This window comes from Onychomys torridus, chromosome 18 (genome assembly GCF_903995425.1).
Source record: "Onychomys torridus chromosome 18, mOncTor1.1, whole genome shotgun sequence".
Lineage (NCBI taxonomy): Eukaryota > Metazoa > Chordata > Mammalia > Rodentia > Cricetidae > Onychomys > Onychomys torridus.
This window is the reverse complement of record NC_050460.1, coordinates 44,367,566-44,386,404: the sequence shown is the minus strand read 5'-3', so window position 1 is coordinate 44,386,404 and position 18,839 is coordinate 44,367,566.

The following is an 18,839-nucleotide window of genomic DNA, read 5'->3' as shown; positions in this document are numbered from 1 at the left end:
TGGGATTAAAGGCATGCACCACCACACCTGGCTGCACGGCTTCTTTCTAAGCAGTTCTTACTGAGAATTTCCTGATGAGCTCATCCACGCCATAATAATATCTGTTGTTTGCTATCCTAGCTGGACTGATGTGCACAGTATATCTGGGGGACTGGAAGACCCAGCTTTTGTCTTTGGAGAAGAAGTACCTCCAGGGCTCCTCATCTTCCCTAGAGCAGTGCTTCTCAACCTGTGGGTCATGACCCTCGGATATTGAATGACCCTTTCACAGGGGTCACTTAAGACCATTGCAAATATCAGATATTTACATTGGGATTCATAACAGTAGCAAAATTGCAGTTATGAAGTAGCAACGAAAATACTTTTATAATGGGGGGGGGCGTCACTACAACATGAGGAACTGTATTAAAGGGTCACAGTGTTAGGAAAGTTGAGAGCCCCTGGGCTAGAGGGTTCTGAAACTCCTGAACCCAATATAGAGTTGGCCACATTCTTTGCCGGGCCGTGGAGGCCTATTTCTCCCCTTGGATGGGCCACCATGGTTTGACGTTGGTCTCTTACCAGAGGGTCTCTGTCTTTGGTCACTTGGTGGCAGCAGTAATGTCCAATTAATTCTGGGTTTGTTGCTGTCCCAGAGGGCAAAGTGTGTAGCAGTAAGAACGGAAGCCATTTTCCCCTTGCTAGCCCGATCTCCCGTGCTCGGGCAGCTGCACTTGGTTCAGCTTTGGTCCACAAACCCAGCGGAGAGCTGGGACACCTGAGAGTATGTCGCCAGCTCCAGAAGCCCGGAATAGCACATCCCCGCCCCTGCCACTCAGTTGTGTATGTAATGGGGATTATACTTTGGAGCTATTAAATCTGAGATTTTATTTCCTCCTTAAATCATAAACTCCTGCGGCTTTCCAACAATGCACCGGAAGGCTTGTAGGCTCCGGGAAGGAGAGGTGCCCCCCCATGATGGGGGGGAAGTGGGGAGGGATGACAGAGTGTGGCTGGTCAGCTGTGCTATTTCAGGGCAGGCCCTCGGAATCCACAGCTAGATGATGGTCTTAAAGGCCAGTCTTCAAGAGGGAAGAGAGGAACTTTAAATTCCTTGCTCTTGTTGGGACATCAAAATGGGAGGGTTAAGCCAGGCTTGGTGACACAAGGCAGAAAGAGTAGGAGTTAAAGGCCATCCTTGGCTACGTAGACTGTTCGAGGCCAGCCTGGACTATATGAGACCATGTCACAGACAAATGGTCTGGGGAGATAGCCTTAAAATTATGAGAGCCTGAGTTCCACACCCAGAACCCACATAAAATAAGATGGATGTTGTCTTAGTGAGGGTTTCTGTTGCTGTGAAGAGACACCATGACCATGGCAACTCTTACAAAGGAAAACATTTAATTGAGGTGGTGGCTTACAGTTTCAGAGGTTTAGTCTATTATCATGGCGAGTGGTATGCAGGTAGACATGGTGCTGGAGAAGGAGTTGTTATATGTTGATATGTAGGCAACAGGAAGTAGACTGAGACACCAAAGAGACCTCAAAGCCCACGCCTACAGTGACCCACTTCCTCCAACAAGGCCACACCTACTTCAACAAAGCCACACCTCTTAATAGTGCCTCTCCCTTTGGGGGCCATTTTCTTTCAAACCCCCACATTCTACTTTCTGGCTCCCAAAGGCTTGTATCCATATCATAATGCAAAAATGTATCCAGTCCAACTTCAAAACTCCCCATAGTCTATAGTAGTCTCAAACTTATTTAAAAGTCTAAAGTTCAAAGTCTCTTCTGAGATTCATGCAATCTCTGAACTGTAACCCCCTGTAAAATAAAATTAAAAAAACAAAAACAAAAACAAAAACAAAAAAAAAAACCCAAAAAACAGAAAGCAGATCACATACTTCCAACATATAATGGCATAGGATACACATTACCATTCCAAAACATAGGTAAGGGAGTATCGTGAGGAAATATTGGACCAAAGCAAGATGAAAACCAGCTGGGCAAACTCCAATCTCTGCATCTCCATGTCTGATGTCAAAACATTCTTCAGATCTCCAATTCCTGTCAGCTTTGTTGACTGTAACACACTTCTTTCTCTTGGGCTGGATTCATTCCCTGTTAGCAGCTCTCCTTGACAGGTATCCCACAGCTCTGGCATGTCCAACTTCTTGGGGTCTCCAAGGCAATCCAGGCTTCAACATCACAGTTTCATGCAATGGCCTCTCTAGGTCTTGATTCAGCAGCTTTCCTTTGTTACAAATGCAAATTCCATAGCCCCTTTCTTCTATCTTTAAAGCCAGAACCATGTGGCCAAAGCTGCCAAGTTCTGTTGCTTGCTGGGGCTGGAACATGACCCCCTTGTTCAATTACATCTTCATGATCTTTCTGTTTTTCATGGTTTCCCTCATTGTCTAAGCTTGGCTGTCCTGAAACTGGATCTGTAGACCAGGCTAGCCTCAAACTCAGAGATCCACCAGCCTCTGCCTCAGAAGTGCTGGTATTAAAGGTATGCCCCACCACACCTGGCTCTAACTTTTTCTTTAATTCCTTTTCACAGGTTAGAAACTTCACTGGGTAGGATCTTTTTAAAAAAACAAAACAAACAAACAAACAAAAAAAAAAACCCAGGGTTTCTCTGCGTAGCTTTGCGCCTTTCCTGCAACTTACTCTGTAGACCAAGCTGGCCTTGAACTCACAGAGATCCACCTGCCTCTGCCTCCTGAGTGCTGGGATTGAAGGCTTGTGCCACCATCCCCCAACCCTGGGTGGGGTCTTGCCCTGAGGTCACTACTAGATTTATCCCATTTATTAATCCGTTTATCTCCTTGAGCACAGGATTTAGATCTATTCTACTCCCTTTGTATTTTTATTTGCTCAGCTTTCTCCTTTTTATTACAAATCTTCATTAGAGTTATCACTAATATCCACACAACAGTCTATACTAGGCTGTTTTGCAATTTCCTCTGCCAACAGAATGAATCCAAAACTCTTCACTTTAGCCTCAGGAAGACTCTTTGCTTTGGACAAGGGCAAAAAAAAAACCAGCCACATTCTTCATCAAAATACCACAAGAACAATCTCTAGGTAACATATTAAAATTCTTCTCCTCTGAAACCTCTTGAGTCAGGCCCCCACTGTTCATCAAATCACATTCAGCACCACTGTTGTCCATGCTCATACTAACATGGCCCATTAAGTAGCACTTCAAGTGTTCAGCTGCTTTTCTAATCCACAGTCCCAGGGTTCAAATTCCTTCAAACAAAAACATGGTCACACCTATCACAACAATACCCCAGTTAGGGTTTGTATTGCTGTGGAGAGACACCACGATCACGGAAACTCTTATAAAGGAAAACATTTAATTGGGGCTGGATGACAGTTTCAGAGGTTTAGACCATTATCACCATGGTGCTGGAGAAGGAGCTGCTACATGTTGCTATTCAGGCAACAAAAAGTAGACTGAGACACTGGGAGCAGCTTGAGCATAGGAGAACTCAAAGTCCACCTCCACAGTAACACACTTCTCCAAGAAGGCCACACCTACTCCAACTAGGCCACACCTACTCCAGCAAGGCCACACCTACTCCAACTAGGCCACACCTCCTAATAGTGCTATTCCCTTTGGGGGCCATTTTCTTTCAAACCCCCATTGTAGTAAACTTTCTCATCAGAATTTCTTGGACTGCCAGTGTGCAAATAATGACATGGAGACTTACTATTAATTATGAAAGCTTGGCTTTCATCTTAGGCTTTCTCCCAACTAGCTTTTATAACTCAAATTAACCTGCTTCTATTCGTCTATGTTCTGCCATGTGGCTTGGTTACCTCTCCTCTGTACTGTATGTCCGTCTTGTTCTGCATCTCACTGGCATCTTCGCCTCTCTTCTTCCCAGAGTCCTCTCTCTCCCCAGAAGTCCCGCCTGTCCCCTCCTACCTAGCCACCAATCAGAAGGCACCTTAGGCAGAGACACATCTCTACAGTGTAAACAAATATTCCACAACACAAAGTGGAGGTGTGCGACTGTAATATTGGAATCCCAGTGCCAGGGAGGTGAAGATGGGCAGGTCTCGGGGTCTTACAGGCCAGCTTGCCTAGTCTGGGAAGGAAGAGGAGGAGGAAGAGGAAGGGGAAAAAGCTGGACAGCACCTGAGAAAAGACACCAAAAAGCTGTTCTGTGGTCAAAACCACACTGCCCCAGAGGGTTTGTCCATCATGACCATGGCAGTCATGGGACATTCTACCTGCAGGAAGAAGAGAGGAAAAGACTCCCCATGGCTCTGCAGGATTGTGGGACTGATCACGAACCCCACAGGAAGAAGGTTCAGGTTCACCACCTGTGTCCCCGATGATGACCAAGAAGCTACCACTGGGACCAGCATCAGGTGTAAGTGGGGAAGGAAGCCATGTTGGAGGAAGATACTCAGAGGGCCCTGACAGCCTCAGGCTTGCTGGCAACTGCGATGTCCCATTGGGGCTGCTCTCCTGTATGAAAGTGGATCCGCACAGGCCACAGGATGAGGGTCACCCAAGAGAGGGTGTGGCCATGGATAAGGCAGCTCTTTGTAGCTGAGGTAGGGCCTGTAAGGGTGTCAGCCAGTCACTGTCCCTCCATAACACACACAGCAGAATGCTGGCAGGCCCCAGGAGGACACGATGGTGTCCACCATGGCAAAGCGTCAGCTGTCCCCTTTAGATGGGGCATGTGCTCACAAGAGTGCCTTGCTGGTTTGTGTCACTATGACTCAAGGAGAGAGGCCTAAAGAGTGTAGTTAGAAAGTGTCTTAGTCAGCTTTCAGATATGACAAAAACCTGGGTAATTTATGAAAACAGAATATTTAGTCATCTCAATATTAAAGGCTCAAAGTCCAAGCAGCATGGCATCAATTCTGGGAAGAGTCCCCTGTATGTGGGACAGGTAGGGAAAGAAGCCACAGACATTGGGAAGGGGCAGTCTTGCTTCTTTGGCAGTTATTACGACCCCATAAACCTTCATTAATTCCCTCCAAGGGTGGCTAGCTCCATCCACAATCTAATCAATTTCCATCAGGCTTCACGTCCGAAAGGGAAACTTCCCATCAACACACGGGGGACCAAAGTTCTAGCATAAGAACACTAAACCATATTTCACCCATGCCAAAAACTAAACAAAACAAAACAAAACAAAAACAGAAGGAAAGAAAAAAAAGGAATTATTTTTTTCAGGGTGTTTGGAACATAAAAGAGTATAAATGAAGAGACTGGAAAAGAAAAAGGGAATTCCAAGAAGCCTTGTGGGCCAAGTGCTCTCCATAGTACTAAGGAATATCTTTATTTCTTTATTTTCTTCTCCATACATAGTCCAGGCTTTGTATGTAGCCCAGGCTAACCTCAAACTTGAGAGCCTCCTGCCTCTGCCTCCAGCACACTGGATTTACAGGTGTGCTCCCATCAAAGCTGGCTCAAGGGATACCTTTAGAGTTCAGGCAACTGTGTGTTTGTCCTGTAGACTGTGCTGGGTCACACCTTCTATGGGACACTAGTGTCGGACACCACAGGTCATCTGGCCACCACAGGGTGGTGACAGAGGGTGATGGAAACTCATCTGGACCAGACAAAACAGGGACAGGAAGGATGACCTGGTGAGTCTTTTTAGTCAGCTCCACAAATACAGCGCAGCGTAAAGGACTGTGGTGCCTGCTGGCGGCAAATATAAATGGTCACAGTACCTGGAGGTGGAGGCAGGGGATCAGGACTTCAAGGTTAGCCTGGGCTACATGAAACCCTGTCTAAAAAGAACAAAAGATCACCCTGAGACTTTGTCCTTAGTGTTTAGGGGAGGTGTTTTGTTTTTTGTTTTCTAATGTCCCCTTTTCCACGAAGGTACTGGTGATGGCAGGCTGCCTTTGTTAGTTTTCTTTGCATTGATGAAGCATCATGATCAAGGCGAGTTATAAAAGAGAGCATTCCTTCCATCTTGGCTTATGGCTTCAGAGGGTTAGAGACCATGATGGAGGAAGGAAGGAACAGCGGACAGCTCATATCTTGATCCATAACCATGATGTAGAGAGAACAAGCACTGAGGATCACCAGTCTTTGAAATCTCAAAGCCCACACCCAGTGACACAGCTCCTCCAATCCTTCCTGAACAGTTCCACCAACTGGGAACCAGGTATCCAACATATGAGCCATTTACATTCAAACCACCACATAGGCATGGACTAGGCTTTGTTTCTTCTCTCAGACTCATCATTTGGCGAGATGAGAAGTTGGTAGCTGATGGCTTCCCCAGTTAGGCTCTTGCTGGGTCTATGAGATTCCAGAGCCCAGAGCCTTAGCCTAGTCTTACACACAGCAAAGAGCTGCAAGTCCTGCAGAGAGGGAAAGCTACCCAGCTCCTACTTCCTGTGAGCTGCCCTCTGTCCTACATGGCCTCTACTGGTCTGAAGTTCAAGGTCACCCTCAGCTACTTTACGAGCGAAACACCAAAACCAACTCAAGGCTTGTCTCTGTACCAGGCTCGCAGGGGACCGGAGGAGGATGTGGGAGTCGGCAGTGTTCCTGGGCTATGGATCATAGATCGCTCCCCTCTGTCTACAAATAATAGGAGCCCAGGCTGCATCCTCTGGGAGGTGAGCTGTGTGCCCCTTGGCTGGGGAGTCAGTGGCCCAGAACATTAAGCTGAGAGACAGAGAGCGAGCCAGCTTCTGCCAAGAGTGCAGGCTGCTGTTGACATCTTCTTTAAACACAGAGAGTGTGCTGGGGCAGTGCCTTGCCCTAAAAGCTTGAAGTTTATCTAGTCAGCGGAGAAAGGCCAGAGTGTTTACATCTGCCGTGCGGCTGGTATACACAGAGCTCAGAGGCTTTTAACACACACCCAGCACGGGGCGCTCACAGAATCTGTCCATCTATGGCAGGTAGGGGAGGAAGTGGTGAAGCACCCTGACCCCCTCGCTGAGTAAGGAGCACGGGTTCATCCCTGAGTCAGCCTGGGTACCTCAGACAGAGGGGACTTGGCATCTACCAGTTGTTGGCCAATGTGATACTGCAGCCTGGCTGAGATGAGGAAAAGGAGGCTGCCAGAGTCAGTCTGCCAAGTGGCTCCAGCCCTGGGACCTATGCAAGTGCTTGGACAATCGGCTCAGGGCTCGGAGAAAGAGTTATGTATCTATCTTCATGAGGTCCTTAAAAAAAATTACCTATTATGTATACAGTATTATGCCTGTATGTGCCCCTGCAGACCAGAAGAGGGCACCAGATCTCATTACAGATGGCTGTGAGCCACCATGCGGTTGCTGGGAATTGAACTCAGGACCTCTGCAAGAGCAATTGGTGCTCTTAACCACTGAGCCATCTCTCCAGCTTCATGAGGTCCATAGCCAACATGAGGAGCCAAGTCCCATCCTGGCAGCGGGAACTCCCTGGAGCTTTCTGTTGAGTGGCTGACATGAGCCTTGAGCTTCAGAGGAAGACACCAGGCCTCTGGTAGCTTTGGACAGTGAGGAGGGATGGGGCAATGAGGGGATCTAGCTGTGGGCTCTGTCTTGTTGAGCTGCCATGGATTCCAACTTCGTTAACCCCAGGGGCGCTCCCCCTAGCTGCTGAAGCTGTGCATGGTGCCAACCAAGGCTTGTGGGGAGGTGCCTAGATGGCCACTGAGATTTCTCAGCCCCCTATTTCTGCAGGGTTCCAGAGAATGGTGGGGGCTGAGGGGACTCTTGTTTCTGAGAGGTGCCTGGGGCCCAGGAATTTGGGGGCTCATCTGGGGAGTGAGAATTGAAAGCCTGTCTCTCCAGATCCCCAACTTGCGGTCATTCCTTCTAGCTCCCCTCAGGGAGAGAACATCCACTTCTCTGGGGCTCATCATTTTTCCTTCCTCCTGTCTCAAGGAAGCCTTCCTTTGGTGACTCTCCCAGAATCCTTCCAACTCACCATCCTTTACTCTCTTGGGTGTGGGGAAATAATCTGATTTCCTCAAGGGCATAGAGACTTTTCATCTTCAGAGCTTCTTAGGAAATGAAAAAAAAAAATTGCATTCCATCCTTCCAATGTAGGGGAGAAGGGCAGAGAAAAGGAAAGCTAATTTTCCACATTAAAGCAACCGGGATCTCATGATGGTGAGGGACTGTAATCCAGCACTTGGGAGGTGGAAGCAGAGGTTCAAGGTCAGTCTTGGCTATGCAGAAGGTTTAAGGGAGGCTGTGATACATGAAACTCTGGCTCCAAAATGAAATAAAATAAAGCAATCAGAACATCTACCTCCCGCCTCAGAGAGGAAGCCTGTAGGGGGCAATGGGGAGAATTTTGGATGCTGTGTCGGGGCTCACTTAGTCTGAAGTCACCCTGCTGGTCCTTCAAAGACTCCTCAAAGGCCTCCTCATGATTGTACCAGCTTGAACCATTTTGCCAAACGGCCTTTTTTGTTGCTGTTTTTGATTTTGGTGGTGCTGTGGTGACGTGACGTCCTTGTAGGTGCTATGTCAGCCGCCCCACCCCCAGATCTGTGTTTCCAGTCCTTTTAATTCTGTGTTGATTTTTACTACATTTATCTGTTCGTTTTGTGTGTCGGGGGCTATGTGTGAGGAAGTCAAAGGCAGCTTTTGGGAACCAGTTCTCTCCTTCTACCATGTAGGGCCTGAGGATCAAATCCAGGTCATCAGGCTTAGCAGCAACCACCTATAGAGCTACCCTGACAGCCTCCTTTAATTAATTGGTTTTTCGAGATAGGGTTTCTCTGTTTAGCTTTGTGCCTTTCCTGGAACTCGCTTTGTAGACCAGGCTGGCCTCGAGCTCACAGAGATCCACCTGCCTCTGCCTCCCAAGTGCTGGGATTACAGGCGTGTACCACCACTGCCCGGCCCCTTTAATGTAATTAAAACATTTTTTTTTGGGGGGACGCATGTTCCTGTGTGCGCACCTGTGTGTGGAGGAGGTCAGAGGTCAGTCTTGGTGACCTCAGTGCCTTTCCTCAGGAACTCAACTACCTTTGAGAGAGGGTTCTCAGTGGGACCTGAAGCCTGCCAACTGAGCTAAGCTAGGCTGGCCAGCAAGCCCCAGGAATCCTCCATCCTTAGTCTTCCAAGCATTCAGATTACAAACACAGGCTCCATGCCTAGCTTTTTATGTGAGTCCTGGGGAAAAAACTCAGGTCCCTGAGCGTGTGCAGTGAACTTGGATTCTTTTCTTGTTTGGTTTGGTTTGGTTTGGTTTTTTGAGACAGGGTTTCTCTGTGTAGTCTGGCTGTCCTGGAACTCTGTAGACTAGGCTGACCTTGAACTCACAGAGATCTGCCTGCCTCTGCCTCTTGAGTGCTGGGATTAAAAGTATGCACAACCACTGCCTAGAATTTGGATTATTATTTTTTAAATGTATACAATATTCTGCCTGCATGTATCCCTACAGGCCAGAAGAGGGCGCCAGATCTCATTACAGGTGGTTGTGAGCCTCTATGTGGTTGCTGGGAATTGAACTCAGGACCTCTAGAAGAGCAGTCAGTGCTCTTAACCTCTGAGCCATCTCTGCAGCCCTTGGAACTTGGATTCTTAAGCTTGAGCAGTGGGCACTCTATGGACTAAGATACCTTCCCAGATCCTCATTAAAAACAAACAAAAAAAATTGAAATAGGGTCTTACTAAATTGCCCAGGCTGGTTTTGAACTTGTGATCTTCCTGCCTCAGTCTCTGGAATAAATGGAATTACAGCTGTGCATCACCAGGTCTGGCTCAAACGGCTTTCTTGACCACTGATCTTGACTCAAGGGTGGCCTCAGCAAGGTCAGTGGCTCTCAACCTTCCTGATGCTGTGACCCTTTAATACAATTCCTCATGTTATGATGACGCCCCTACCATGAAATTATTTTCGTTTCTACTTCATAACTGCAATTTTGCTACTGTTATGAAAAGTAATGTCAATATCTGTGTTTTCTGATGGTTTTAGGGGACCCTGTGAAAGGGTTGCTCGACCCCCAAGGGGGTCACGACCCACAGGTTGAGAACTGCTGGCTTAATTTTTTACTGATCACATAGGCAGGGAGCACCGGCTAGTGCTGTTGTGGCTGGAGTGAACTGGAAATGACCAGACTGGCCTTCACCATCCACATTTGGGTTCCTCGTGTCTGTTGAAAAGACCTCAGGCAGCTGGGAGATGGGCCCTCCTGACACAGAAGGAACAGGGAGAAATGGAATTGTGTGTCTCCAACTCATATCGAATCCCATCTAAGCTTATCGTATTTGTTATAAATAACTTCACACACACACACACACACACACACACACACACACACACACACACACACAAACTGCTTAGATCCACATTCATTCCCTCTGCACCCAGGCCAGCCTCGGCAACTGTCGGACCCGGCCACAAACACACAGCTGCTTTCCGAGCCTTGAAACCTTCTCCCTTGACTCTGCCCAGCAGCTGTGGCTGCCACCTCTGTGGCCACCATGCTAGCTTTCTAGCATGCTTATTGTCAAACATGGGTCTGTGACTTTCATCTTTATGTGTCTGTGGGAGACTTGGCGGGGGGGGGGGGCACACACGCATGTGGGTGCTCCTGGAAGCCAGAAGAGAACATCAGATCCCCTGGAACTGGAGTTACAGACAGTTCTGAGCCACTGCATAGATGCTGGGAACTGAACCTGGGTCTCTGAAAGAGCAGAGACCTGTCTCCAGCCCTTCTTCCTTATTTTTTGAGGCAATGTCTCTTACTGAGCCTGGGGCTCATCAATTAGGCTAGGCTGGTAGGCCAATGAACTCCAGGAACCTTTCTGTCTCTGGTCTCCCCAGCCCTAGTGTGGGAATTACAGGTGTACACTGCCACGTCTGACTTTGCTGTGGCTTCTAGGAATCCAAACTCAGGTCTTCCATGCTTACACAGTGGCCACTCACTAACTGAGCCAACTCCCCCAGCCCATGTCCAGGACAATTAAGTGTGTTGTCCAAGGTGGGATGGTCAAAGCCTCACCACTGGCTTCTCTGAGATGGAAGTTTCTCCTGAATATCCCCAGAGTAGGAAGTCTTCCCATAGATACCACTGACTCATCTACTCTCTCTCTCTTTTTTTTTTTCTTGAGCTGAGGATCGAACCCAGGGCCCTGCACTTGCTAGGCAAGCGCTCTCCCACTGTGCTAAATCCCCAACCCTTCACCTACTCTTTAATCCTTAGATACTAACGGGTACCGGGTACCGCATCCTCCAGGAAGCCTTCAAGTACTTTCTTTTGGCCGCTCAGTAACACTTGCTCAATAACTTGTCCTTCTGTGGCTGTCTCTTGTGTAAGGGGCAGAGATGATCAGTCTTGCACTGTCCTGTGACCACCGACAGAGCCACAAGCCATGCAGTTTCCCAGCTGGCTGAAGTTCAGGCAAGGTACTCACTGTCAGAGCTCGGACTGGAACTCAGGCCTCCAGGCTCCCTGTGACTGGTCAGGACTTCCTGCTTAACACTGAGTGTTCTGCAGAGACCCTTAATCATTGTTGCAGCAAGCTTTCGGCCATCCCGGATGATGCTAGCCTGAGCACCGAGGGAAGCCATATCTTTCTCATCCCTGATTCTCCCTTCCCACCGCTGCTCCTTCCAGGGCTCAGCCTCCCTGTCTGGTTGGGGTGACTGCACCCTTACTCTCTGTAATACAGACATTGCCACCAGGGGGCAGACTTACAACACAAATCCTGTGACTACAGTACGCAGTTTTTGTTTTCCCTAGAACTAGGAATTACAGCCCTGGCTGGCCTGGAACTCACTCTCTAGACCAGGCTGGACCCACCTTTATCTACCTCCCAAGTGCCGGGATTAAAGGTGTGTGCCACCACGCCTGGCCCTGTGACTGCAGGGCTTTCAGGAGCCTCTCCATTAGACGGTGGTGGCTGTGGCAGCGGCCAATCCTGAAGTCAGGGCACCCTCAGCGGCTTCTTTCTCTCTCCGTCTTCCCACTCTATGGCTCCTGTCCATGCAGCACCTTATATTTTTTAGCCCACCAACCTCTCTCCACGCATGCCCACTCTCATGCCCCATTTTGTTTACCAAGAGCCACGAACGATACTGCTTCATGCCCTAATAGGGCCGGTGGCTCCTCAACTTTGCAGCACACTGGAATGAGGTGGGCAGTTTCAAAAGCTCCAGACGCCTACACCACACCTGAGACCAGTGGAGTCAGGATGCCTAGGGCAGGCAGCAGGTGCAGGGAGTTTGAAAGAGCTCCAGATGACTGCAGTGTGAGGCCAAATTTAGACACCACCCTGAGACTCTTCTCCGCCTTTCCACCTGGGCCGCTCCAGCCCGTCTGTCAGGCCCTTATGTAACAAGGCTCCTTTTCCTAGAATTCAAAGAAGCAGCTGAAGGCTCTCCATGCCTGCACACTCGCTACTCAGTACTGGTTTTCAGCAGACTTCCTGCTGTTTCTGCACGTGACAGCTTGAACACAGCAGCTTTCCAACAGGAGAGGTGACTTTTTTTTTTTCTTGTTTTGGTCTTTTTTGTTATTTTTATCTTTTTTTTCCCACCCACCCCCCCACCCCAGAGCTGAGGACCGAACCCAGGGCCTTGCGCTTGCTAGGCAAGCGCTTTACCACTGAGCTAAATCCCCAACCCCGAGAGGTGACTTTTATAAACAAAGATTTACTACAGGGCATGGTGGCACACACCTTTAATTCCATGACCTGGGAGGCAGACAGAGACAGGAGTGTAGATGTAACTGTCTTGTTAAATAAGAAACACACAGCCAATTGCAGAGTTAAAAACCAAGAGGTCAGAGCAATAGCTGAGAGCTGAAAACCTTACCCTTCACTGCTGCTCTGTCTTTCCTCTCCGCAAGAGGACTACTTCCTGTGTCCTGTCTTTTATATAGACTTTCTGTTCTGCTTTCTCATTGGTTGTAAACCCAGCCACATGACCTCCTCGTCACTGCCTGCCTGTACAGACCTCCAGGTCTTCTATGGTTGGTCTTGAGATGGTATTGAGATTAAAGGTGTTTGTCGCCATGCTGGCTGTATCCTTGAACACACAGAGATCCACCTAGCTCTGCCTCCCAAATGCTGGGATTAAAGGCATGCAACCACCACCACCCAGCTTCTGCTATGGCTTGCTCTGACCCCAAGGCAACTTTATTAATATACAAATAAAATCACATTTCAGTACAAATAAAATATCACCACACAGGAGCATCTCTAGAAGCTCGAGGCCAGCCTGGTCTACATAGTGAGTTCCAGGGCAGCCATGCATCAAAGGAGCCTGGAAGGTGGGGAGGGTACTTCCTGGCAGTGTATACCTTTGACTCTGGTACTCAGAGACAGAGGCAAGTGGATCCCTGTTAGTTTCAGGCCAGCTGAGGGTACACAGGGCGACCCTGCTTTGGTCTGTGTGTGATTATGTGCACACGTGTGCAGGTGCCCACACAAGCCTGGGGCTTGGGGTCCTTCTGCAGCTGGAGTTACAGACGGTTATGAATCACCTGACATGGGTGCTGGGAGCTGAACTCGGGTCCTCAGAAAGAGCAGGAAGATCCCTTAACCGTGAGCTGCTTCTGCAGCCTCGGAGGTCATTTTTATCCTTGCCACTTTGAATTCTGCTCCACATTCTGATTTTGGCAGTCCAACCATTTAGAGTATCGGTTCTCCTCCTGTGGGCCGTGACCCCTTTGGGGGAGTCAAAGACCCTTTCACAGAGGTCACCTAAGACCTTCAGAAAACACAGATATTTATATCACGTTTCACAACAGCAGCAAAATCACAGTTCTGAAGCAGCAATGAAAATACTTTTATGGTTGGGGGTCACCACAACATGAAGAACCGTATTAAGGGTCACAGCATCAGGAAGGTTGAGAACCACTGCCTTAGAGGATTTCATGCATAGCAACATGTTTTTCATTTCTGTGTAGGTTTAACTGGCAAGACATCTGTTGTCAGGATGCTCAAAGCCATCTTGTGCTGATTTCTACTTGAAATTTCCAAATTTGGCTCATAACAGCCCAAGATGAATGGGGCTACAGAAAATATGGCAAATGGCTTTAAGTTTTAGTTGGTTTTTAGTTTTTTTGAGACAGAGTCTCACTGTGTAGCCTAGGCTACCCTCACCAACTCTTTTCTGAGTTAGGGTCTCATATAGCCTAAGCTGGCCTTAAACTTACCAGGTCGCCAAGAATGACCTTGAACTCTTGATCCCCCTGCCTCAGCCTCCCTTGGCTAGGATTACAGACATGGCATACCGCACTTGGCCTCTGCACTGATGTAAGTTGCGCTTTGGACAGTACCTTTCTGGAGAGTTCTTCTTAGGTTACAGAATTCTTTCTGAGGTGTTGTGTGTCCTTCAAGTGGATGAGATCTTGGTAACATACAGACTCTTGGCTGCATGTTTCCTTGGCATTCATGTGTTTCTCCATCGTCCACATTCAGGAGCTAAAAATGAAATACTAATGCTTGCCTGGCACTCACTCTCCAGGGACCTGGTTCTTTCTGCTAGATGAGAGCAGATTTTTTTTTTCCCCTGAGACAGGGTTTCTCTGTGTAGTTTTGTTACCTTTCCTGGAACTCGCTCTGTAGACCAGGCTGGCCTCAAACTCACAGAGATCTGCCTGCCTCTGCATCCTGAGTACTGGGATTAAAGGTGTGCACCACCACTGCTCAGTTTGAGAGCCGATTTTTAAAAAAAGAATTATTATAAAAAAAAACTTGCAAATTAAAAAAAAAACAACACTAAAATTAACCAGACCCAAAGCCCATACATCTCAGTGAACTTCTAAATGGTTTGAACAGCCATTCTGAAGCTATGAAGCCTCACGATGGATTTTACACCTTCACTATCGGATATATTTTATGAAACTATCCACCACAACATTAAAAAAAAAAAAAATCCATGACAGAGTTGAAACTAAAAAACAAAAACAAGAACAGAAAACCCAATTAGCTTTCTATCTTCTTTCCTGACTCAAATGTCCTTTGTCTGCAATCAGTCCTTCCTCCTCACCCAGTATTTTCCCTTTCCACATGCTGGGAAGCTGAACTCTGCTCCTAAAAAATGGTTTTCTTAGGGCTGGAGAGATGGCTCAGAGGTTGAACACTTGCTGCCCTTACAGAGAACCTGGGTTCTCTGAACTCCTGTTCCAGAGGATGCGATGCCCTCTTCTGGCTTTCTTGGGTATCACACATATGCAGTACACTTATATGCAGGCAAAACACTCATACACATAATTTAAAATTATGAGCTGGAGCGATGGCTCAGTGATTAAGAACACTGGCTACTCACTAACAAACTCCAGAGGACCTGGGTTTGGTTCCCAGCACCCACATGATAGCTCACAACCATCTGTAATTCCAGTTCCAGGGACTCTTGATACGTTCTTCTGGCTTCTGGGGGCACCAGGGAGGCAACTAATACATGCAGGCAAAACACACATATAAATAAAAATAGAGGAAAAAAATAAATATTTTTAAAAGTTTTTCTTCACCAACGAGAACCTTTCTTGCACACTTTCTGTAATCATTGCTTCTCATATTAGTTAGACACATCTTCAGGGGAGCTGGAGAGATGTCTCAATGGTTAAGAGCACTGACTACTCCTGCAGAGGACCCGGGTTCAATTGGCGACATCCATCTGACAGCTCACAATTGTCTGTGACTCCAGTTCCAGGGGATCCAATGCCCTCTTCTGGCCCTCCTAGGTACTAGACATGAACACAAAACAATCATAAAATAAACTTCAAAAAGATAGAAAGAAAGAAAGATCTTCAGGTATAAGCAACAAAATTTGAGTTTAAAAAAAAAAAAAACAAGAAGAAGACTGTAATCAACAGTTGCTGGCTTTTCTTATTCCACAAGAATCTCATAGGTACTTACTGGCCGGGCAGTGGTGGTGCACGCCTGCACGCCTTTAATCCCAGCACTCGGGAGGCAGAGCCAGGTGGATCTCTGTGAGTTCGAGGCCAGCCTGGGCTACAAAGTGAGTTCCAGGAAAGGCGCAAAGCTACACAGAGAGACCCTGTCTCAAAAACCAAAAAAAAAAAAAAAAAAAAAAAAAAGAGCTGCTCAAAAGGTTTGCATTGTGGATATCTGTATGGGCCTCGGAATATGTGTTGAGATCTCTCATCAGGATAACTTGGCTGGGACACGTAGAGGGAAGCTACCCTTGTCGGTAATGGCTGTGCCGATGGAAGGAGAGGAACCTCAGATTTCTGCAAAGCTGATGGCCCTGGGTAAATCTGCCGCTATGCAACTGGACCCATGGCTCTGCCTGTGTTTCCCCATCTGTGAGGCCGCAGAAGAGGGCACCAGATCTCATTACAGATGGTTGTGAGCCACCATATGGTTGCTGGGAATTGAACTCAGGACCTCTGGAAGAGCAGTCGGCACTCTTAACCACTGAGCCATCTCTCCAGCCCAAGGCTGGTCTGTTTCTATCCAGCTCTGGCAACCGTAGTCAGTAGATCAGTCAGTCAGCAAATGTGTATACGGCTTCGAGTCCGGGGCTCTAAGGAAAAGTTCAAAAGTGTAGACAGAACGTGTGACCTATTGAGGAGTGGGGAACATAGGGACATGCAACACAGGAACACACACACACACACACACACACACACACACACACACACACACACGAGGGCACCCATGTGCAAAAGCACAGAAGAGGTTAACTTCAGATGCAGGTGTATGCTAATGATATAATAACCTGCCCAGAGGAAGACACAGCAGGTGCAAGAACCTTCACACAAGCTTCCTGGAGAGCCGAAGGGGGCGGGGCCAGTGCCTAGGAAGGAATTCTTGTATCTTGTTTAACTTTGCCAATGAGGGCAACTTCTGCCTAGCAGTGGAAGGCGAACCAAACCAAAGAGGTTCCGTTTTTCCCCCATCATGGTGCAGGCCTCTAGTAAGGTTCATGTGGGGAAGCAACACGTACACTAACCTGTAGTTTAGAAGACCGCTGTGAAGGGCGAGTGGGAGAGGAGGAGCTAAGGAGGAGGCAATGGAGATAGGGGCAAATGGTTGGATTGGGCTATTTTCTAGCTTGAGGGCTCCGCACACCCCAGGGTAATTGTGAATTCAGCCCAATACAAAATCATAAACTTACTCAGAACATTGTGAGAAAATTTTGCTTTTTTGTTTGTTTGTTTGTTTTTTGGTAACTTGATTACATGGTTCTCAGGCTTGAATTTTGTAGATGACAGTGTCCTGTTGTGACGGCAAAACATTGGACTTGTCCGGTACAGAGAGAGGCGGGGCTTACTAATGGGTGAGTGTAGCTTGTGAGGAAAGAGATATTTGGGATGAACCTAAGGTTTGGTTTGGATTCTTTTTCAATGAACAACCAGGTAGATGTTCCTGTCATTTACAAAGGGTGAAGAAGAAAGGCAGGAACAGGTACAGGAGTTAGAGGATGATGGTGGTGGTGATGATGACTTGGAATCTCCGAATGTATCAGTTAGCTTTTGCTGTACAACAACAAACACCTCTGGGCCACACTTCTCTGGAAGGAGGAGCTGTTTGGAGAAGTTCAGGAGAGGTTTCTCCAGACCAGACATCCAGTCTTTTCCTCAGTTTCCCAGCCTTATCTCCAAGTATACATGCACAATCTTTAGGACATCTTCGATAGAAAGTCCTTTTCAGTCATTGCTGAAGGCAGTGTTGGGCTTGGGTCTCACACCATCCTGACTCCACCTGAGTGTGAACCCCAGCTCCAGACAGATGTCAGCCAGGCTCCTGCCAGAGCAATCTGGCCTAAACTCTTCCTCATGATGACACCCTGGGGCTGGATTTGCCTGGTGCCTTCCTGCCTCCTCTGGACTCCCCACTACTGCCCCCTTTTGTATCCCTTCTGTTCAGGGTGGCCACCATCTTCTTTCACCCAGAATTGAAAGGGGATGAATGGATTTAGGAATTGTCATTTCTAAACTAGGACTGTCCCTATCACACCATAGGAGTTTTCCAGGGCTGAGGGTGTTTCCTGGGATGCAGGACTGTGAGTATAAACAGGAGGAAAATCCCAGGAAAACCAAGGCAAGGTGGCCATCCTGACTTCCTATCCTCCCAATAGCTCAGGGTGCCCGGAGAGAGCAGCCTGGGTGGGACAGGGTCTCCTGTCACTCAAGCTGACCTCAAACTGGTTGACCATGACTGTGTTGGTTTCAATGAGAAATGTCCCCTGTAGGGCTGGACCTTTGAACACTTGGTCCCCAACTGATGTGCTAGTTGGTGGCAGGGAGTATGGAGGTGCAGCCTTGCTGGGTGGGCTTGGAGAGTTTACAGCCTCACTGCACTTCCAGTTGGCTCTCTTTGCTTTCTGCATGAGGCTGGAGATGTCCTCTCTCAGCTTCCTGCTCCTGCCGCCATGCTTCTGCTCGCTGCCTTGCTGCTGTGCCTTCCTGCCATGATGGACTCCTCTCGCCCCTCTGGAACTGGAGCCCAAACAAACGCTTTCCTCCGTAAGTTCCTTTTGCTTATGGTAAAAGTGATATTTCATCACAGCTATGGAAAAGTAACTAATACAATGACCTTGAACTTTCCTCTCACCTACATCTTCTGAGTGGGGGAATTATACGTGTGTGCCTGGTGTTTGGCTGCTGATTTGTGTTTGAGAGCAGGGGCAGGGGGTGTTTCACCATGCAGTTCAGACTGTCCTGAAACACCTGTTCTGCCTCAGCCTGCTGAGTGGTGGGATTACCGCATGCCTATCTTAGTTTACTTTTTATTGTGGTAATAAAACACTGATCGTCTTAGTCACTGTTCTAGCAGTGTAAAGAGACACCATGACCATAGCAATTCTTGTAAAAGAAAGCATTTAATTGGGGCTGGCTTAAAGTTTCAAAGGTTTTAGTCCATTATCATCATGGCCAGTAGCACGGCCACATGCAGGTAGACATGGAGCTGGAGAAGTTGCTGAGAGTTTTTAC